This window comes from Triticum urartu, chromosome 7 (assembly GCF_003073215.2).
Source record: "Triticum urartu cultivar G1812 chromosome 7, Tu2.1, whole genome shotgun sequence".
Taxonomy (NCBI): domain Eukaryota; kingdom Viridiplantae; phylum Streptophyta; class Magnoliopsida; order Poales; family Poaceae; genus Triticum; species Triticum urartu.
Window position 1 is genome coordinate 257,051,026 of NC_053028.1, and position 23,730 is coordinate 257,074,755.

At 43.1% G+C, this 23,730-nt stretch overlaps 1 long non-coding RNA gene across 1 annotated transcript; it reads right to left on the reverse strand.

The window, feature by feature from the left end:
- Nucleotides 1-8,682: 8,682 nt before the first annotated feature.
- LOC125524028 lies at nt 8,683-11,096 on the reverse strand. Its single transcript, XR_007290514.1, has 3 exons — nt 10,989-11,096; nt 10,347-10,550; nt 8,683-8,846 (listed from the first exon to the last, which is right to left on the reverse strand). It is a non-coding gene; the product is annotated as an uncharacterized LOC125524028 (long non-coding RNA).
- Between the last annotated feature and the right edge of the window lie 12,634 nt (nt 11,097-23,730).

Sequence of the window (23,730 nt, forward strand, 5' to 3'; positions counted from 1 at the left end):
TCCCCGGTGTTCCGCATTTTCAGGCAAAGGAGTCGGAGGGGGAAAGTTGCGAGTTCGATAGGTTAGGGATGCGTGGCGGACGAACGGGCTGCGTTTCCGGGTTCGTGTCGTCGTTCTGAGCAACTTTCATGTACAAAGTTTTTCCATCCGGGCTATGGTTTATTTTATATTTAATTTTAAAGGATTTAATCATTTTCTGGGATTATTATTATCTAATTAATTCGAAAAGGAATTACTGCATCATTATGACATCAGCGTGACGTCAGCGCTCAAAGTTGACCGTTGACCGGTCAACGAAGCGTGGGTCCCATTCATCATAGTCTGAGATTAACTAAACATGTTAATTAGTTTAATTAGTGATTAGGTTGAACTAACCATGATTAGTTAAGTTAATTAAGTTAATAAAGTCTTCAATTAATTAATATAGTTTTTATTTCTTTATTTCCTTTTTTAAACGTTCTTGGGCAGGGGCCCGTTGTCATAGGCCAAACGGCCTTAACGGGCGCGTGGGCGTGTGGGCACGCGGGCGCGGCCGCGAGCGCCCGACAGGGCGAGCCTGGGCACTGGCCTCGGGCGCGGCTAGCGCAGCGGCCACCGGCGGTTTCGGCAGGGCGGACGGGGTGGCGAGGTAGGCGGCGGTGGCGCAGGCGAGGCCGCCGGGAGCGGCAGGGGCAAGCGGCACGGCAGAAGGTGCAGCGGGGCGCTGGCGATGGGCAGCGGTGCAGCGGGTAACGGCGGCGGCTCCAGCAGCAGACCAGCAACAGCTAGTGGGGGGCGACGTGCAGCGAGCGGCGCTAGGGTGGAGCTCCAGTGGGCGCGCGGGGCGAAGCTCTGGTGAGCGTCGGCATGGATGTGGGAGGAGGCGCGCGAGCGAGGCGGATGCAGGGGAGCGGACGGCTGCGGTGGAGTAGAAGAGCAGCGAACCGGCGAGCAGCGGGGCCAGACGGCGGCGGAGCGGGACGGAGGGCGCGAGCAGGTGCGGTCATGCAGGGACGGCCGCACGCTGCGGTTGCGGGCGCGCGCGAGGTGCAGAGAGCCGCTGGGGGAGGGGGTTTGCCGGGCGTGGTGAAGGACGCGGTGAGCGCGCGTGGGCGTGGCGAAGAACGGCACCGTTGCGCATGCGGGACAGGGGAGAGAGGGGAGGGCAAGGCCCTCACCAGCGTTGGCGGGCAGGGGATCGGCGTGGCTTGGTGGAGCCGTCGAGGGGGAGGAACGGAGACGATGTGCGGCGGGTCGACGAGGTCGGGTGGCGTAGAGGGCGGCTTCGGGCGACGGTGAGGTCCGGCGAGGTCCCGGGACGAGGCGGCGACGACATTGGGTCGATGAGGGAGGAGCTGCGAGGAGGCCGGGAGGGGCGGCTCTTGGCGCGGAGGTAGTCCGGCGAGGGGGGTCCGAGCGGTGCCGGGGTCGGTGTCGATCGGCGCTAGGGGCGCCCGTTTGCGGCGAGAGAGGAGTGGGCGTGAGGGGAGAGTGGGGGATTGATCCTGATCTAGGGGAATCGGGGGAGGGAGTGGAGCGCATGGGGGAAAGTGGGGGGAGTGGGGTGCTAGGGTTTCGAGGGGGGGGGGGGTTATGGAGAGAGTGGGAGCGGCGGCTGGGCCAACTGGGCTGGTCGGCCGGTAGCTGGGCCGGTGGGGGGGGGGGGGGGGTCTTCCCCCTTTTTTCGTTAGTCTTTGTTTTTTGCTTTTGTTTTTTTGCTTTTTATCTTATTTCTTTACTGTTTTAGTTCCTTTTAAATATTTAGGCCTTTTAGAAAAGCACGGTTCCTTCACCATAATTACCTAGGCATTTATTTACACACGCCGAACATTTTCTTTTTAATGTTTGAATGCTTGGCAAAAATTCAAATTTGAATTTGGATCGGTTCTGAACTAACGCGAGATTAGCAACAGAAACCGGGGTGACGTGGCATCGTTAACGTGGGATTGCTGTAGCCTGATTATCCAGGCGTCATACCTGATGGCTCCGCTGAAGCACTCTGGGCCTGAGACATGCATTCTACTGCTGGTTGGAAAATCTCTGTCGGGGCCTTCTTTGTGAGCTCTGTTTCTGTCGACCAGACCCCGAACGAGAATAGATCTCGCATCAAAGCCTGGTTCCCTGGGGTCGACGGGAATCCTTCGCCCACCACTGTGAGGGCGTCTATCATCCTGCTGCCGAGGCACGTATGATCCACTCCTTGAGGGAGGTGTGGGCCCTCGACGACGATCATCGTGATCGAGTCGGTGATCATACTGCTCACGGTTTCTGTACTGATCTCGTTGGTCTCCATGTCCCTCACGCCTCGGGGGCGATCTCGGGCTGTGAGCCGACTGGGCTGTGTCTGCAACTACAGATCTGCTGTGAATCCTATTCCGCGACTGAGATACTACTGTATTCTGCTCTCCTGCGGCTCGGAGCAAAGCCCAGATCTGCACCAAACCTCGACCAGCTTCTGACTGGGAAGGTTGAATTGACTCCTCTATTCAGGCCGCAGCTACGAGATTCTGGATTGGAGTTTGGTATACCTGAGTCGGAGGTGGAAAAAGTTGACATCGATTGGATTCGGGAGCATGCTGCCAAGCACGCTCGTCGAGTGCGCGCTGGAGGTTCTCCAGTCGAGTGCGCTCAGCCAAGTTGGCCTGGCGCGCCTCCTCTAAGGCCTGGGCCTCAGGGGTTTCTCCAATGATGGGAGTGTGAAGTGCATCCATGTTCCGGCGGCGAAGTTCCTCCTTCCTCTACGAAGAGAGGGGTTCGGGTCGGTACTCTTCGTGGACACGTGACGGATCACCGCCACCATCGCCTACGTCTTCGCGGGTGAAGCCAGGAGGACTACGTGGTCCATTGACCATCAAAACTTCCGCCGTGGGGTCGCTGCTGTCGCACTCGGATGCAGTCTCTACAGAGCCAGTCGAACAGGCCGTAGAGAGTTTCATCGGGCTCGATTGCCTCGACCTGGGGGGTGGCCGATTGGCGAGCCACCGCATGCCTCACCCACCGCTGAAGCCTCGACCGACCGGAATGTTTGCCCTGGCGGGCTACAGGGAGGGAGGTCAGCACGGGAGCCGACTGATACTGAGTCGACGGCTGCCGTAGGAGGATGCCACGGACGCACGCGCGAAAGTGCGTTGCCCCGCGGACGGGGAGCGCCTCGATGTCGAGTGGCGCTTCCTGGAGCCAAGCGGAGTCGTCGGCGATGAATACGAGCGCACCCAGACGGATCTCGTGGCCCTTGGCCAAACCTCCGCCTGAAACCATATTGACGGGGATCGAAAAAATCACAACTTCTCCAACAAGTCGCTAAGACACCGGCCCCAAGGTGGGCGCCAACTGTCGTGGTTCTAAGTCTGACAGTAGAATGGGGGTAGGAATATAGAGGCAAGATCCTAGCTATGGAGGAGTTGTACACGCAAGTTTTACGAGTTCAGGCCCTTCTCGGAGGAAGTAATAGCCCTACGTCTCGGAGCCCAGAGGCGGTCGACTGGATTATGAGCGTGTGAGTTACAGGGGGTGTGAACCCTTGTCCCAGAGGAGGGGGTGGCTTATATAGAGTGCGCTAGGACCCCAGCTCCCCTCTGTTACATAGAATTCAACGTACATAAAGAGGTGGCGTTACAGGTAACGCCTGTATTGAAGTGCTACAAATGATCATTAAATATATGAGTAAATACCCGACCATTGCTGAGTAGAGCGGCTTGAGGTCTTCTTATATGTCGAGTGGTTTCATGGTCGAGTGACCTGGATAAAGAGAGGTCTCCGAGTGAATGGTAGGTCGAGTGGACTTCACTCGACACCTTTGTTGGATCCCTTCTTTTGATTCTTGAACTTCTTTGTTCTTAGGACAAGGACCTTAGGTAGGACGTATAGGCCAGGCCTATTACCCTACCCAAGGTTTGTGTCCTCATCAATAGGCGCAAGGGTAAAACTCAGATGAGAACCAAATTGAAAGTTCAACTGAAGAGCTTCGATTAGCAAAAAGAAACACTCAAATCGGAGCTACGAAACTCAAACTACGATCAAAAGAAGTTCGAATTCAAATCTGCTTGCAATCAAATTTTAAATTGTCAAAATCATGTTCAAGTTGGTTAATTGGAAAGAGGGGTTTGAGACGAAGATTTTGGCATTGGTTTCACTGGATTTGGAAGAACGGTTAAAAAGTTGCGAGGGTTTGAAGATCAGGGGCTAATCTGCGATAAAAAACAATCGTGGATAGCTCCCTGGTGAAAATAAAACAGAAAAAGAAAAATCTATCGGACGAACGTCCGCTAACAGAGACAAACGAACGAATTCGTTTGTTATAAGAACTAAATGAACGAACGTTCGCATAATAGGCCTAACCGACGAAAAACCGAGAAAAACCGATCTATTAAAAACATAGTAGAACTATGGTTTACCAGGAAAAAAACGATGAAAACCCGAAAAAAAACCGGTCGGCGGCGGCGGGGTCGGGTTCCGGCAACAGCGCGACGCAAGGCGGCGGCGGCGCGGCGCGGCGCGGAGCTCAAGGCGCGGCGGCGGCTAGGGTTTCGCAGGGCGCGACTTGGGCTGGCGGCGGCTTGGGGCTGGCGGCCTCGGGCCTCGCCTTATAAAGGATGTGGCGGCGGGGCGCCTGGGAGTCCTGACCCGAGCCGGCTCCTAGGTCGGTTCGCGTTTTTTTAATAAAATAAATTCCGCCGAAGAAAATCCTAAATAAATATGAAAAATTATAAAAAAGCCAAAAACAATGTTCACCGTCTAAATAAAATATTTAGAACAAAGTGAACATTTTTCTGGCCTAAAATGCAATTTTAATAAAAATACATATTTTTTCTAATTCAAATAAAACCTTGAATAAAATCCAAATAAAATATTTATTTGATTTTAACATTTTTCCTCCAATATTTCTTGGGTCCTTTTATCCCCTCTCTTTTATTTTTAATGCTGGAAATATTTCGGAGTGAAAATATTAAAACCAAAATGATCCTCTTTTCAAATTTGAGAAAATTCAAACTTGAAAATAAACGAAACCTCCAACTCTCTCCTTGGGTCCTTGAGTTGCTTAAGATTTCTAGGATCAAACCAAAATGCAAATAAAATATGATATGCATATGATGACCTAGGTATAACATCCAAATTGAAAATTGGGATGTTACACACTGCCATCAAGTTTCATCTGGGGAAAGCCGCCAACCATCTCGCAAGGATCCATCTCAGGAAGGAAGGCTTTTGCTCGCACAAGCACCATACCAGTCCCAGAACGAGCCGCCCATTTAACCATCTCTTAAATCCTTCCTGGGATTGACAAGTCTTTTAGCATATCCTTGATCCTTGTAGGAGGTGACTGCTACTTGTTGAGCTTGCGTTGGTTTTTCCCTTGAAGAGGAAAGGGTGATCCAACAAAGTAGAGATAAGTATTTCCCTTAGTTTGAGAACCAAAGTATCAATCTAGTAGGAGGTACACGCAAGTCTCCAATCTATGCACCTGCACATACGATCAAACACTTGCACTCAACGCGATAAGGGGGTTGTCAATCCCTTCACTGTCACTTGCAAGGATGAGATCTGATAGAGATAGATATAAAATATAAACAAAAAGGCAAAATAAAATAAATCTAAATAAATTGCAGCAAGGTATTTTTGGGTTTTTTTGGTTTATAGATCTGAAAATATATGATGAAAATAGACCCGGGGGCCACAGGTTTCACTAGAGGTTTCTCTCTTGAAAGAAAATAATATGGTGGGTGATCAAATTACTGTCGAGTAATTGATAGAAAAGCTCAGAGTTATGATGATATCCAAGGAAATGATCATGAAGACAGGCATCACGTTTGTGTCAAGTAGACCGACTCCCTCATGCATCTACTACTATTACTCCACACATCGACCGCTATCCAGCATGCATCTAGAGTATTAAGTTCATAAGAACGGAGTAACGCCTTAATTAAGATGACATGATCTAGAGGGATAAACTCAAGCAATATAATGAAAACCCCATCTTTTTACCCTTGATGGCAAAAATACGATACGTGCCTCGCTACCCCTACTATGTCCCTGAGTGAGGACACCACAAGATTGAACCCAAAACTAAGCACCTCTCCCATTGCAAGAAGAACCAATCTAGTTGGCCAAACCAAACCGATAATTCAAAGAGAAATACAAAGATATTTGATCATGCATATAAGAATTTAGAAAAGACTCAAATAATATTCATAGATAATCTAATCATAAATCGACAATTCATCGGATCTCGACAAACACACCGCAAAAGAATATTACATCAGATAGAACTCCAAGAACGTCGAGGAGAACATCGCATTGAAGATCATAGAGAGATAAGAAGCCATCTAGCTACTAGCTATGGACCCGTAGGTCTGTGGTAAACAACTCATGCTTCATCGGAAGGGCAATAGAGTTGATGTAGATGCCCTTCATGATCGAATCCCACTCCGGCAGGGTGCCGGAAAAGACCCCAAGATGGGATCTCACGGGAACAGAGGCTTGCGGCGACGAAAAATTATTTTGGTGAACGCTTTTGGTTGTTTGGGAATATTTTGGAATTTATAGAACACAAATTAGGGTTGGAGGAGTCCCGTGGGGCCCACAAGCCAGGGAGGCGTCCCACCCCTAGGGTGTGGCATCAGGACTTGTGGAGTCCTCGGGACTCTTATGGCCCCCTCTCTGAGCTTCGTGGATGTCTTCTGGTCCAAGAAAAATCATCGCAAAAGTTTTATTCCGTTTGAACTCTGTTCGATATTCCTTTTCTGTAAAACTCAAAACCAAGGAAGAAAACAGAAACTGGCACTGGGCTTTAGGTTAATAAGTGATAGCCCACAAGTATAAGGGATCACAGCAGTTTTTGAGGTAGAGTATTCAACCCAAATTTCTAGATTCGACACAAGGGGAGCCAAAGAATATTCTCAAGTATTAGAGCTGAGTTGTCAATTCAACCGCACCTGAAAGACTTAATATCTGCAACAAAGTATTTAGTAGCAAAGCGGTATGGAAGTAACAGTAACAGTGGCGAAAGTTAAGTAGCAGTTTTCTAGTGATTGTAATAGTAGCAACGGAAAAATAACTTAGCAAAGATCAATATGGGACGAACTCGTGGGCAATGGATCGACAATGATAATTGTGTCGGATGATATTCATCATATAGCAGTCATAACCTAGGGTGACACAGAACTAGCTCCAATTCATCAATATAATGTAGGCATGTATTCCGTATATAATCATACGTGCTTATGGAAAACAACTTGCATGACATCTTTTGTCCTACCCTCCCGTGGCAGCGGGGTCCTAATGGAAATTAAGGGATATTAAGGCCTCCTTTGAATAGAGAACCGGAACAAAGCATTAGCACTTAGTGAATACATGAACTCCTCATACTACGTACGGTAATCACCGGAAAGAATCCCAATTTTTGTCACCTCAGGGTATGCGGATTACAACTTGTAATAGGTGTCTAAAACTTGCAAGATAGGATCAAGAACACAAATATATTCAATAAAACATAATAGATTCAGATCTAAAATCATGGCACTCGGGCCCAAGTGACAATCATTAAGCATAGCAAAGTCATAGGAACAACAATCTCAGAACATAGTGGATACTAGGGATCAAACCTAACAAAACTAACTCAATAACATGATAAATATCATCCAACCCATCACCGTCCAGCAAGCCTACGATGGAATTACTCATGCAGAGCGGTGAGCATCATGAAATTGGTGATGGAGGAAGGTTGGTGATGATGACGGCGACAAATCCCCCTCTCCGGAGCCCCGAACGGACTCCAGATCAGCCCTCCCGATGAAGAACAGGAGGCGGCGACGGCTCCCTATCATAAAATGCAATGAATCCTTCTCTCTGATTTTTTTCTCCCCGAATAGGGTTATATAGAGTTGGAGTTGTGGTCGAAGGAGGTCTAGGGGGGCCCACAAGCCCTCTAGGCGCCCCCGAGGGGGGCGCCCCCCAGGCTTTTGGCCTCTGGGTGGACCCCCTCTGGTTGATTCTTGCGCCAGTATTTCTTATATATTTCAAAAATATTCTCCATAAATTTTTCAGGTCAATCCGACAACTTTTATTCACTACAAGAAATATGTCAACTTATGACCACCACTATTGGTCACTGAAAGGTCACAAATTTCCATTTATGACCTTTTTGTGACCAAAAACATAAGGTCAAAAGCTGGGCGTCGTAAACTGACTATAGCGACCTTTCTTCTAGAATGGTCGCAAACGTTTATGACCAAAATAAGTCCACTATGGCGTTTTGGTCACTAGCAACCTCCCCAGGCCACGTAGGCATCCAGCGTGGCAAGCTGATGTGGCACAAGATTCAGCCCGGTCCAATTCGATTTTCTACATGGGCCTAGCCCAACAATTCGGCCTATTTGTGTTTTTTTTCTGTGTGTCAATTTTTGGTTGGGTTCATGGGCCAAGCCCAATATTGCAGCCTTTTTATTGTTGGGTTGTGGCCTTTTTGTCTAAACGAATTTAGTTTTTCTTTTTTTTCCAAAAGAAGGGTCCACTAGTCAGATGGATCCCAGTTGTCAGGTTCTAGTAACAGGTTCCCATCAATTCAGACTCATATTCTTCATATTTCAAGCATTATTTAGATTTTCGGAGACAAAAACACACATGATACTTAAATAAGAGCAACCAGATCACATAATACAAGCTCTATCCATTCCAATACAGAAGACCATACTGCTTTACAAGCTCTACAAGTGTAACAAGCTCTACAATTGTAATACTAACAAACTCTACAAGTTCTTAGATTCAGACTCCTAACAAGCTCTACTAGATGAACAACATGCCGGACTCGCTCGACGACCATAGTCAGGGCTGGGAACAAACAAAACAACAACATGGCTTCCACTGTCATCCTATTACATGAATCAGAGAAGAATTAGAATAACTAGGGAAATATATGTCGTAGCTAACAAAGTAAGAAACAATAGTTAACAAGTCTGAGTCATAGAAGCTAGAAGTGTCTCTTCAGAGAGACGAGAACTTAGAATTGATGCATGGATCTTATTCTAAACAGCATAAACACCATGGCAATAACAAATTAACAGTAACAAGATCAGTGTTAGCAGAATTAAGTACAAGGCAATCACGGGTACCAATCCAGTGCAAGTTAATAGAGAAAATATGTCAAAGTTACTCAGATTTACTAATGTGTTTTTCATACTACCAAATTGAAGGTAAAAGATGTGTACTAATTCAACACTACAAACTGATTTCTGAAAGCTTTACCAAAACATTGTTTAGTCGCTTGGTGCTAAAGCGATAGATGTTGAACACTAACTGCCAGCGATAGTAACAACCAGCAGGTACTGCACCTGCGACCGCCATCACTAGCTTGGAAGCAATAAGCACATCATAGGTAGGATAGGAATCATCCTGGTTGTGTGTTCACGAATCACCTAATAGGTGCCATGCCGCATAATTGATTTCCTGAACTCAGTATGCTACACTAGTCTATCCCAAATCAGGGCTCATGAATCCTCATCAAAGTGTGAAATTTTACCTGAAGTAGGGCAGTGGCCACGTCGAAAACCACGTACAGGTCAATGGTCTGCGGGGCATGAGAAGCACATCAGGAACCCGGCAGTCACAAGTGGCAGACGAAAAAAATACTGCTAGGGAATCTATACACGAATGAGGCATAGAGCAGCAAAATAAGATATATATTCATGATCTTCACAGCATGAATCCAAATCCTACGGCTGATAGTGGCCCTTTTTATACTACAAAAGACACCTGTACACGACCATTGAAACCGTTGAAGAATCACAACAGCACACTAAGAACAATGACAGGCTCCGCATGCCTGTGACATACTGTACACGGCAATAGGAGCAAAAATCTAATAAATTCATTACAGGCTTGCCAATAAAAATAACAAGTTACCTACACACAAGGAAACATAAACTTGAGAGGTTGAGATCAAGGCCTATCAACTACATCATATATATATGCATCAAAAAACAAGGCCATATGGACCAATGCATCATAATTATCAGTTTTAAACACTACAGGATCAGACCGACTGACCAAGCCTGATGAATCAATAGGTGTGAAATGCATTGACACTTTGCTCTGTCTTAAAATTGACAGCTATATTAATTCATATTTATACTCACTAGAGATAGTCATAATATTGGGACGTGGACACTCATCAAGATAACTCTAAAAGAGTTTGACAAGATATGCAACCGAAGTCATAGATCCAGAACAATAAAAATAATCACATTCGATTCTGATGAACACTTATTTACGCTGGATCTCGAACATCATAAACACTGTAGTTGTCGGGCAACTCTATCTACACCATTCTAATGCTTAAACACTGTCTACATGAGCATTTTAATACCACTCACCGTTTCATTTGACCACACAAATAATCTGGCAAGCACGATGTAGATGCCACCCAGGTAGGCGATCAGTTTTTCTAGACAATAGACAATAGAGCAATCATGCCCTGTGCAAGTTAACAAATGCAAGGGAAACAAGAAGCTTCAGCAGCTTTTAGCTGGCAAACTCTCAAGGTTGACCACCCCAACAGCTTCAGCAGCAGCTTTTAGCTGGCAAGCAAATCAAGTTAGTTGGTTCGACAAAGGAAAACAAAGCAAGCTTATTTTCTTGACTATTTACAGAACTTGTAATAGAAAAGTAAAGTGTTGGGCGTGCAGAAAAGGGCAAAGAAGAAAGTCGATGCTAATCACAACTTCTATAGATGGAGATAAACAGAAATAGATAACATTTCTTACATATCTAGCTACAGCCCAACTTGTAAATCATATTCAGTCATGTCACAGTTGAGAGTAAATGTTGACAGTTTATGGACATTTTGCTAGAAGGACATGTCACACTTGTATTCACATCCACATTGATCTAATGGATCAATTGAAGGCAGTTTTTATTTATTTGCATGCACTTTAAGTCAAATGGGATAATCAAAGACAGACACTCTCTATCCAAGTGATTTTAGTACTAGTGCCCGGAACCAACAGGTGGTTTACCTGATTCAGAAATTCATCCAGCCTCCTAACTAGCCGTATGATGCTTCCTTCAAAAATGTCAGTCATTTCTGTCACCTCTCCGAAGGTGGCGCCCTGTGAGGAAAATGTTTCAGGAATCTACACAGAATATAAGTACAATAACTGCAGCAGCAATACAGATGCAGAGTATGATTGCATCAGATGTCGAGATTATGCATGATAAGAATCGCAGAACATTACAAGTGCACCTATTAATCCACAATCAACATCTGATTTCACAAGAGATCTACAAGTACATCTGATACAAAGGTATTTTCTAGTCAGGAACTCAATTCTGGAAGTTTGGAATAAGTAGCCGATAATAATTTCATTCAGTAGGCACCAAACAATGAATCAACACTTAAGACAGACTACTTTCAAAATGGAATAATGCCCAACTGTTCCAGCAATGAATCAACACTTAAGACTACTTTCAAAATGGATCAATGCCCAACTGTTACAGCAATGAATCATCAACACGCAAGGCCTTGACTACTAATAGCTAACATGACTGATAAGACTAATTCAGCTATCCTAAACACAACAATTCCCTTACCAGATCGGTCTGTTTAAAAACCGCGATATCGCTTCCGTATGCAGCAAAGGTGTATTCCTTGAAGGACGCGAGAGCGCGGATCTTCTTGGGCAGTTGAGGTCCTTAAATCGCAAAGAAAATTCACGCACCATGAGCGGGAGAGCTAAAAAACACTGAACATAAGAAACCGAGGTACTGAATAGCAGGCTCATCGGCAAGGACCAAACTGAGCTTGGCACACTGCACAACAAGAACAGAAAACAACATGATTAGTTATATCGCAAAATGGAAGTCGGCTGCATCAGAGTTATATGTAAATCCCTGATCCAAAGTAGGTACTGCTTCCATGCCCTGCGGGAGGGAGAGAGGGAGATAATAAGTTACCTGATCCGAAGCTCCTGGTGCTCCTCGGTGCCATCATTGTCGAGGACGAGCGGATCCGGAGGCGTTGCTGTCGAAGAGGAGGGGGTCCGGTGGCGGCCATGTCAGAGAGGCGAGGATCCACCGGCGGAGAGGAGCTGATCCGGCGGCGGCCTTGTAGGAGGATCTCACGCGCACCGCCACCACCGCCGAGGAAGTTTATCTCAGCTGTGCGCAACGAAGAGGTCCACACCACCATCGAAACCCTAGCGGGAGGAAGTGATGCGGGCGACCACATGAGGCGGGGTAAAGCAAATCGACGCGGTGGTGAAGAGGGAGTGCAGCGAGAGGAAGCTGTGGGTAGGCTTGGCGACGCCGGAGGATGCCGGAATCAAGCGAGATCCGTAGGTGGTTGTGGCAGACAGGAGTGGTGCATGGGAGAGGGAGAGACGAGCGAAAGAGGGGTTGCCTGAGGTGGGAGGAGAGAGAGATGGATGGGTGGTGGCTCTACCTAAGGTGGGAGGAGAGGGAGAGGCCACCGGCCGGCGAGGTTTGGATCGGTGGCGGCAGCGATGTGGGAGATGAGGGAGGGATGGGATCGGGGAGAGGAGGGAGATGAGGCGGAGGACTAGTTCGGGAGGGGGCGGCGGCGGCGAGGAGATGGGGGATCAGAGCTAGGGTTTGGGCTGCGGGTGGGGTATCTCCTTTTCAGTTTTTTTCTTTTTTTTCTATAGATAGATGGATGGATGGATGGATGTGGGATGGAGAGATGGATGGATGGATGGGCGCCATGTCATCGATCCGTGGGAAGAGTTTTGATTGGTTTGGAAAAACCATTGATTTAAGTAGTTTCCAAGTACTAAAAATTCATTGATTTTGTGAAGTAGCTATCAAAAATATATTGCAAAAGGGCATCACACAAATTTTCACTAGAGTTAGACCACATTTCATGGATAAGGACTAATTTCTATGCATTTCTGATCTTTGTAGCTATTTTTTATCATTTTCCAAGTGGCAAAAATAGGTTTTTTTTAAAGAACCTACCAAATATTTGTTGCAAAATTGGACTCCATCAATTTTCTAAAATACTAGTCCATATTTAATATACAATTGACAAAATGGTTGGGTGTAAAAAGTTTTGATCCACCTCTCGTGAAAAAGACAAATTTCTGCCGATTCAGCTGTAAGCGGGTCAAATTTGAACTGCAGCTGCCTCATAGTTTGCTATTTATTTTTTACAAAAATCATTTCTAGGTACATAATTATCTATTTAATCAGAGAAACACCAAAAGTTTTCCAAGATTCAATCACTAGCTAGGAACGGTCAAGCCCGCCGTTTTGACCGCATTTTGAAACGGGCATAAAAAATTCAAAAAAAATCAAAAAATTGGGAAACCTTCACATTGTGTCATTATATGTGGCCAAGTTCCCAAGAAAAATAACAAACTTGTAATACGGCAATTATTTTAAAAAAGTGTTCTCAGAAATGAGCTATCATCTATGAAGATTCAAGGCTTTCAAGCCAAATGATCAATCTTATGGCCACATTCGTGGCATAGTTTGTTCAAATGATCTCATATTGTGCACAAGGGTGCATATTGGAATGGCAAACAATGTTGCCTAAGGAAGTTTTCATTTTCTTTGGACGAAAAAACCATTTTTCATTTTCCGAGTGCCCGAAAGGAGGTTTTTTTGTGAAGGAACTACCAAATAATTGTTGCAAAATTGGACCAAATCAATTTTCTAAAATACTAGGACATATTTAATGCACAATTGACAGAATGGTTGGGTGTAAAATTTTTTGATCCACCTCTCGTGAAAAAGACAAATTTCCGCCAATTCAGTTGGAAGCGGGTCAAATTTGAACTGCAGCTGCCTCATAGTTTGCTATTTATTTTTTACAAAAATCATTTCTAGGTACATAAGTATCTATTTAATCAGAGAAACACCAAACGTTTTCCAAGATTCAACCACTAGCTAGGAACGGTCAAGCCCGCCGTTTTGACCGCATTCTGAAACGGGCATAAAAATTCAAAAAAAATCAAAAAATTGGGAAACCTTCGCATTGTGTCATCATATGTGGCCAAGTTCCTAGGAAAAATAACAAACTTGTAATATGGCAATTATTTTAAAAAAGTGTTCTCAGAAACGAGCTATCATGTGTGGAGATCAATGGCTTTCAAGCCAAATGATCAATCTTATGGCCACATTCATGGCATAGTTTGTTCAAATGATCTCAAATTGTGCACAAGGGTGCATATTGGAATGGCAAACAATGTTGCCTAAGGAAGTTTTCATTTTCTTTGGACGAAAAAGCCATTTTTCATTTTCCGAGTGCCCGAAAGGAGGTTTTTTTTGTGAAGGAACTACCAAATAATTGTTGCAAAATTGGACCAAATCAATTTTCTAAAATACTAGGACATATTTAATGCACAATTGACAAAATGGTTGGGTGTAAAAAGTTTTGATCCACCTCTCGTGAAAAAGACAAATTTCTGCCGATTCAGTTGGAAGCGGGTCAAATTTGAACTACAGCTGCCTCATAGTTTGCTATTTATTTTTTACAAAAATCATTTCTAGGTACATAAGTATCTATTTAATCAGAGAAATACCAAAAGTTTTCCAAGATTCAACCACTAGCTAGGAACGGTCAAGCCCGCCGTTTTGACCGCATTTTCAAACGGGCATAAAAAAATAAAATAAAAATCAAAAAATTGGGAAACCTTCGCATTGTGTCATCATATGTGGCCAAGTTCCTAGGAAAAATAACAAACTTGTAATACGGCAATTATTTTAAAAAAGTGTTCTCAGAAACGAGCTATCATGTGTGGAGATCAATGGCTTTCAAGCCAAATGATCAATCTTATGGCCACATTCATGGCATAGTTTGTTCAAATGATCTCATATTGTGCACAAGGGTGCATATTGGAATGGCAAACAATGTTGCCTAAGGAAGTTTTCATTTTCGTTGGACGAAAAAACCATTTTCCATTTTTTGAGTGCCCGAAAGGAGGTTTTTTTGTGAAGGAACTACCAAATAATTGTTGCAAAATTGGACCGAATCATTTTTATAAAATACTAGGCCATATTTAATGCACAATTGACAAAATGGTTGGGTGTAAAAATTTTTGATCCACCTCTCGTGAAAAAGACAAATTTCCGCCGATTCAGGTGGAAGCGGGTCAAATTTGAACTGCAGCTGCCTCATAGTTTGCTATTTATTTTTTCCAAAAATCATTTCTAGTTACATAAGTACCTATTTAACCATAAATACATGGTTTGGTGGCGATACGTCGAGGTTTGGGCGGTGGCCGAGGGCCCCAACTCTAGAGCGCGTAAACTCGCATGCCCGTCGCATGGTCACCGCGTGACCGTAATGTTGCCATGTGTTCTGGGCGGCTTAGGCATGTCTAGTGGGTTGGGCACTCCCCAGGTTGGTGCTAGGAAGAAAATTACAACATAAGATTCTCACGAGAAGACCGATCGATGCTCAAACATGAATTAGCAGCCAAGTGTTTGATTAGCGGTACGGGAAATGCACATGGCCAATGGGCGTGAGTTTTGGCTGAGGATGATCATCTACTAAGGAGAATGTCTTCACAAATTTTTAGCTCAAAAGGAGGATCCTAGGTGGTACTTGCTTTGCAAAGTACCACGCTGGACAAAAATATGAATGTTGAAGCTGGGCTCAAAATAATGAATGGATTGAGCTGAAATTTTGTGGAGGATGGTTATTTGGGCATAGGAAAGCATTGTAGAAAATTGATACCATTTGGACATGCCAAAGTAGTACTTCCTTCACAATGCTCTTCTATGGAAAGAAACTTGGGAAAACTAGTGAGAGAGATTGGATGAATGAAATGAGCTCAAAATTGGTGTAGGTAAGTTACTTAGGTATGGTCATGCGCTGGTCAATTTTCAGATCATTTGGGTAATCCTAGCTAGTACTTACTTCACAAAGCTTCTGTCGAGGTAGAAACTTTGGAAATTTCCCGAGAAATATTTACTAGGAAAATTGAGCTGAATATTATCATGTGGCAATGATTTGGGTATGGAAGAGTGCCCGAAAAGTTTGAGGGTAATAGGAGGGGTCTATATAACACTTGCTTTGCAACATGCCAATTTGGCCATAAAATATAAATTGAACCTGGGCTCATATAGATTATTTGACTGAGCTGAAATTTGGAGGAGGGTGATAATTTGGACATATGAAGGAACTGTATAAATATCATGTCATTTAGAGATATAAAAAAGGTACTTCCTTCACAATGCTTCTAGGTGGACAAAAACTTTGGAAATTTGCCGAAGAAGATTTGCTAGGCAAATGGAGCTGAATTTTGTCATGCGGTAATGATTTGGATAGGAAAGAGTGCACAAAAATTCCGAGGGCAATCAAGAATATATAAATAGCACTTCCTTCATAAAGTGTTGTTGTGAACAGAATAGGAAAATGAATATTGTTGAATTAGTTTTGAACTAGGCAAGGAAAGATTTTTACATATTTGATGAAGATATGCCCCAAAGAATTTATGAGATTTTTTTGGGAATTTTGGGAATGATAGAAATATAGGTTGCTTCACAACCTAGGGAAAAAACTGCCACATGGACATGACACATAGGCAAAACTGATGAGATGGCGCCTAGTCATCACAACCCACCACAATCTACAAGGCTATGACCATCTATATTGGTCATTAACAACTAGAAATAAGGCAATGGACTAGCACTGTTTGCTTTGTGACCATTTCGTGTAAGGAAATTACGACCTTTCTGACCAAAATGGTCGCAATGGTTTAGGGTTTGGAGCCCCCTGAACAGCTTTTGACCAATTGGTCTAAAATGGTCATAAATTTATGACCAATTCTTCGAGGGTCACTGACAGAAGGTCATAAGTTGACATATTTCTTGTAGTGATTTCTGCACAAAAATAACACCAAGGCAATTCTACTGACAACAACGTCAGTCCGGGTTAGTTCCATTCAAATCATGCAAGTTAGAGTCCAAATCAAGGGCAAAAGAGTTCAGAAAAGTAGATATGATGGAGACGTATCAACTCCCCCAAGCTTAACTCATTGCTTGTCCTCAAGGAATTCAGTTGATGAACTGAAAGTGACAAAGAAAAAATTTACAACCTCTGTTTGATCTTGTTGTTGCAAATATGTATATCCAGCATTCAGGTTTTCAGCAAAGGTTATGAACTAACCATATTCACAACAATAGGTCTCACATTTACTCATATCAATAGCATAATCATCTAGCGAGCAATAATAATAAATCTCGGATGACAACACTTTTTCAAAACGATCATGATATGATATGACAAAATGGTATCTCGCTAGCCCTTTTTGAGACCGCAAAACGTAAATGCAGAGCACCCCTAAAGATCAAGGATTGAATAGACATTTTAATTCATGGCAAAATAGATCCGGTCACACTCATACATAATATCAATTAATAGCAAAGCATACAAATGACAGTGGTGCTCTCTGATACATCTCTGTCATATCTATAATTTTTGATTGTTTCATGCCAATATTATACAACTTTCACATACTTTTGGCAACATTTTATATGAGTTATTTGAACTAACCTATTGATCCAGTGCCCAGTGCCAGTTCCTGTTTGTTGCATGTTTTTTGTTTAGAAGAAAATACATATCAAACGAAGTCCAAATGCAATAAAATTTTATGGAGAATTATTTTGGAATATATGTGATTTTTGGGACTTGGAATCAACGCAAACGGAGGCCCATAGTGCCCAAGAGACACCAGGGCGCGCCCCAGGCTCCAGGCCCGTGGTGGTGGGTTGTGCTCGCCTTGTACGTCAGTTGGGGCTCTACTTCGGGCGCAAGGAAGCTTATATCCAGAAAAAATCATGTTAAAATTTCAGCGCAATCGGAGTTACAGATCTCCAGGAATATAAGAAACGGTTTTCGGCCAGATCCGGGGAACGCGAAACAGAAGGGAACAGAGAGGGATATCGAATCTCGGAGGGGCTCCCGCCCCTTCGCCGCCATGGAGGCCATGGACCAGAGGGGGAACTATCCTCCCATCTGGGGGGAGGCCAAGGAAGAAGAAGAAGAAGGAGGGGGGCTCTCTTCCCTCTCTCCCGGTGGCGCCAGAACGCCGTCGGGGCTAGGATCGTGACGACGATCTACATCAACAATCTTGCTACCGTTATCACCAACTCTCTCCCCCTCTATGCAGTGGTGTAAAACCCCTTCTCCCCACCGTAATCTCTACTTAAACATGGTGCTCAACTCCATATATCATTTCCCAATGATATTTGGCTATCCTATGATGTTTGAATAGATCCGTTTTGTCCTATGGGTTAATCATGATCTTGGTTGATATGATTGTATATTTTATTTATGGTGCTATCCTACGGTGTCCTCCGTCTCGCGCAAATGTGAGGGCCCCCCGCTATAGGGTGTTGCAATATGTCCATGGTTCGCTTATGGTGGGTTGCGAGAGTGACAGAATCTTAAACCCGAGTAAGTTGGGTATGGCGTATGGGAGTAAAGAGGACTTGATACTTAATGCTATGGTTGGGTTTCATGACCTTAATGATCTTTAGTAGTTGTGGATGCTTTCTAGGGGTCCAATCATAAGTGCATATGATCCAATTAGAGAAACTATGTTAGCTCATGCTTCTCCCTCTTGTAGAATTACAAGAATGATTACCAGCACTTGTTATCGATTACCTAGGGACAAATGAATTTCTTGTTGACAAAACCTATCCACTTTTATTACCTTGTAATTTATTCATAGTTTTATTATCACAAAGTACTCATAGTTTTATTCTTGCAAAATAGTTTTATACTTGTTCTATGTAAAGCACGTCAAGTGTGCGTAGAGTTGTCGATAGAACTTGAGGGAATATTTGTTTTGCCTTTAGCTCCTCATTGGGTCGACACTCTTATTTATCGAAGCAGGCTACAAATGATCCCATATACTTGTGGGTTATCACTCTCTAACTGGTGCTTCTTATAAGAGGATGATGACTCAGCAATAAAAGTAAATATATAGGACCTTCACAAAGGGAAGCAAGGATTTGCAGAGGTGCCAGAGCTTGAGCTTTTAAACAGAGATAAATATAATTGTGAGTGGTATATGTTTTCATTGTCAACATAAAAACCAAGAGATCTCGGTATCTTCCATGCTAGATACATTATAGGCGGTTCCCAAACAGAATGGTAAAGTTTTTACTCCCCCTCCACCAACAAGCACACTCCACGGCTGATCCGAATCCATGGGTACCGTCCATACCAACAACAGTCCTGGGGACGTTTTGTTTGATATTATATTTTGATTTGATTTGAGCATGGAACTGGGCATCCCGTATACCATCCACTTTATCGTGAATGACAAGTTAATAAACACTCATCGTGAGAATAACCCACCTAGCATGGAAGATACTGACAGCCCCCAGTCGCTACATGAGCGATTCGGGCATACAAAACAGATTATTATTTGAAGGTTTAGAGTTTGGCACTTGCAAATTTACTTGGAATGGCAGGTAGATACCGCATATAGATAGGTATGGTGGACTCATATGGAACAATTTTGGGTTTAAGGAAGTGGATGCACAAGTAGTATTCCCGCTTAGTACAAGTGAAGGCTAGCAAAAGATTGAGGAGCGACCAACTAGAGAACGACAACGGTCATAAACATGCATTGAGATTAACCAACATTGAGTGCAAGCATGAGTAGGATATAAATCACCATGAACATAAATATCGTGGAGGCTATGTTGTTTTTGTTTCAACTGCATGTGTGAACATGTGCCAAGTCAAACCACTCGAATCATTCAAAGGAGGATACCATCCTATCATACTACATCACAACCATTTTAAAAGCATGTTGGTACACAAGGTAAATCATTATCAGCTCCTAGTTAATTAAGCATGGCATGAATAACTATAATCTCTAATTGTCATTGCAAGCATGTCTCATTCATAATGGGCTAAATCAAGAACGATGAGCTAATCATATTTACAAAAACTAAATAGGTCGAGTTCGTACCATCTTTTCTCCAACTCAATCATCTCATCATATATCGTCATTATTGTGTTTCACTCGCATGGCCGAATGGTGTGGATAATAATAAGAGTGCACATGCATTGGACTAAGCTCGAATCTGCAAACATTCATTCAAAGGAGAAGACAAGGTAATATGGGCTCTCTGTTAAATCAACAATAATGCATATGAGAACCACTCAACATTTTCATCGTGGTCTTCTCCTCTCGACCCAAAGAAAAAGAAAATAATTTCAAAGAAACACACTAAAATATTTTTTGAAGTTTTTGTTTTTCTAGAGAAGGCAAAACAAGAACGAGAAAACTATTTACATGGGAAAGCTCCCAACAAACAAAAGAAGAAAGAGAAATCTTTTTGGGTTTTCTTTTAATACTACTACTAAATAAACAGGGAAAAGAAAACTAAAAAGAAGCGACAACTAATTTTTTTATTTTCTCAAAGTTTTTCAAACACAAAAGAAGAAAGCGAGAAAAATAAACTAACATGGATAATACAATGAAAAAGTATGAACACAGACAACTGGAATGAGTGTGTGAACATGAATGTAATGTCGGTGAGAGATGCATACTCCCCCAAGCTTAGGCTTTTGGCATAAGTTGGTCTAGGGCCACGGCTCGAAATAACCCTCTCCTCGATACTCCGGAGGGTTCTGAGGGTTTCACTAGTTGGCGAGCTCTTGTGGCTTCCACTGAAAAATGGGCTCCTGATACAGATCAGGAACTGGCGTTGGCTCAGGTACTGGGGGTTGTGGATGACCCCAAAATCTGAAGATGTCCTCGGGCATAATAGTGTACCTGCCTGAACAAATATCGAACAAAGAAGAAGTTGGCAACATAATAGTCTCACAAGTATCCTAGGTAAATACTACTCCATCCGTTCCTAAATATTTGTCTTTCTAGAGATTTCAACAAGTGACTATATACGAAGCAAAATGAGCAAATCTACACTCTAATATATGTGGTAGTCCATTTGAAATCTCTAAAAAGAGAAATATTTAGGAATGGAGGGAGTAGGTTATAGAGGAGTCTCTTGTCCTTATCCTTCTAAATAAAATCGTGTGCCACCATACTATTATAGTTCAAATATATCATGGGTAGAAGCATCTCCTCCTCCTCATCATGCCTAATAGGTATCTCAAAGCGTCTAGCAAGGAGGGAGGCATAGATACCTCCAAAGATGGGACCCTTCGTGCGGTTTGTGTTTAACCGACGAGCAACAATAGTGCCCAAACTAAAAGTTCTATCAGAATATAAAGCATGGCGCAAAATAACAAGATCAGGGGCACTAAGGCCTCCATTATCCCCACGACCAATCACACATCTCCCCACAAATAATGAATAATAGCATAAAACAGGAAAATGTAAGCTAGCCACTCTCGCTTCTGACACCCCTCTCTCTTCCCCTACAGTAGTTTCATCAATAACGTCTTCCACGTCTTTAGGACGTGGTTCAATGACGCTGCCCTCATAAGGTAGTTTGCAAACCTCGCAAAAATCATAAAGCGTCATCTCCTTACGTTCATCATATAAATAAAATTCTACTATGGGTGGTGACTTCCTAGAATAGAAATGAAAATTCTGCACGGAAGTTTTTGTGAGCAAAAGATATTGTTCACACTTATCTTGGAGGAAGTCGATGATGCCTGCATTCTCCGCCAAATAATAGAAATCATCATAAATTCCGGTCGCCCTCGAGAATGCATCGCTTGGCTGTTCACATGGCCGAACCTCTGCCGCATGCGGAAGATTATACTTGGGCTTCTTCCTCTCCTCTCCTCATTTTCATTCTCATTTGGCTTTCGGCTTGAAGAACCCCTTAACCATCTCTTTATCATTTCTATCCTTTTCTCTTAAATTTTCTGAAATTTTTAGTGACTCAAAATAAAAGTGAACAAAACTCAATAAGATTGATAGCAACTACTCCCACAAGTGCCTAGAGGTTATATCATGCATCAAAACTACTTTGGACCATATAAATATGACATGCAAGCTCAAAAACAAGGTCACCACAGTAGCAAAAAATTGCAATATATAAAGCACTAGAACAAAAACTAATTGGACCATTGGAGAAGTCACATACCGAAGAACAATCCCCAAAACAGTTTTGTGAATGGAGTTTGAGCTAGGAGATCAAAAATAACAGCAAGATGAGCTAGAACATGGGTTTGAGCAATGGTGGGATATTTTTTGGAGGAAGATGAAGTGGATGGGTGCTGGAATAAGTGAGGGGGATCCACATGGGACCCACAAGCCACCTAGGCGTGCCCAGGGGGTGGGCGCACCCTGTGGGCTTGTGGCCCACTGGTGCATCCCCCTGCTATGTTTTTAGTGCCAGAAATTCTTAAATATTCTAGAAAAAATCATACTAAATTTTCAGGGCATTTGGAGAACTTTTATTTTCGGGACATTTTTTTATTGCATGGATAATTCAGAAAATAGAGAAATAATAGTATTTTTGCTTTATTTATTCTAATTAACAGAAAGTAAAAAGTGGGTACAAAAAGTTTTGTTTACTAAATTCATCCATCTCATGCCCATCAAAAGGAATCCATTAACAAGGTTGATCAAGTCTTATTAACAAACTTCTTTCAAGTGACATGAAATCGGAGAACCTTCGTATAACACTAGGTTACCTCAACGGGGATATGCATGTCCGCAACAATAAGAATATCATATTTATTTTTGACAGTAGGAAGAGGGAATTCAAAACCTACAATAGTAATTGTTGAAAATTTTCCAATAGAAGTGATACTATTCACTTGAGGTTGTTTCTTCGGAAAGTGTACCGTATGCTCATTACCATTAACATGAAAAGTGACATTGCCGTTGTTGCAATCAATAACAGCCCCTGCAGTATTCGAAAAGGGTCTACCAAGGATGATCAACATACTATTGTCCTCGGGAATATCAATAATAACAAAGTTCATTAAGATAGTAACGTTTGCAACCACAACAGGCACATCCTCACAAATACCGATGGGTATAGCAGTTGATTTATCAACCATTTGCAAAGAGATTTCAGTAGTTGTCAACTTATTCAAATAAAGTCTACGATACAAAGAGAAAGGCATAACACTAACATCGGCTCCCAAATCACATAAAGCAGTTTTAACATAGTTTCTTTTAATGGAGCATGGTATAGCTGGTATTCATGGATCTCCTAGTTTCTTTGGTATTCCACCCTTAAAAGTTCAATTAGCAAGCATGGTGGAAATTTCAGCTTCCAGTATCTTTCTTTTATTTGTAACAATCTCTTTCATATACTTAGCATAGGGAGACATTTTCAGAATATCAGCCAAACACATACGCAAAAAGATAGGTCTAAGAATTTCAACAAAGCGCTCAAATTCCTCATCATCCTTTTTCATGGATGGTTTAGGAGGAAAGGGCATGGGTTTCCGAACCCATGGTTCTCTTTCTTTACCATGTTTCCTAGCAATGAAATCACTTTTATCATATCGCTTATTCTTGGGTTGTGGGTTATCAAGATCAACAGTAGGTTCAATCTCCATATCATTATCATTACTAGGTTGGGCATCAACATGAACATCATCATTAATATTATCACTAGGTTCATGCTCATCAGCAGATTGTGTTCGGCATCAGAAATAGAAATATCATTTGAATTCCTAGGCGTGTCTATAACAGGTTCACTAGAAGCATGCAAAGTCCTATCAGTTTTCTTTTTCCTCTTTGAAGGACTACGTGCATTAGTATTAAATCACTGAGAATCTTGTTCAATTCTCTTAGGATGGCCCTCAAGATACAAAGGTTTCTGATTCATTTTACC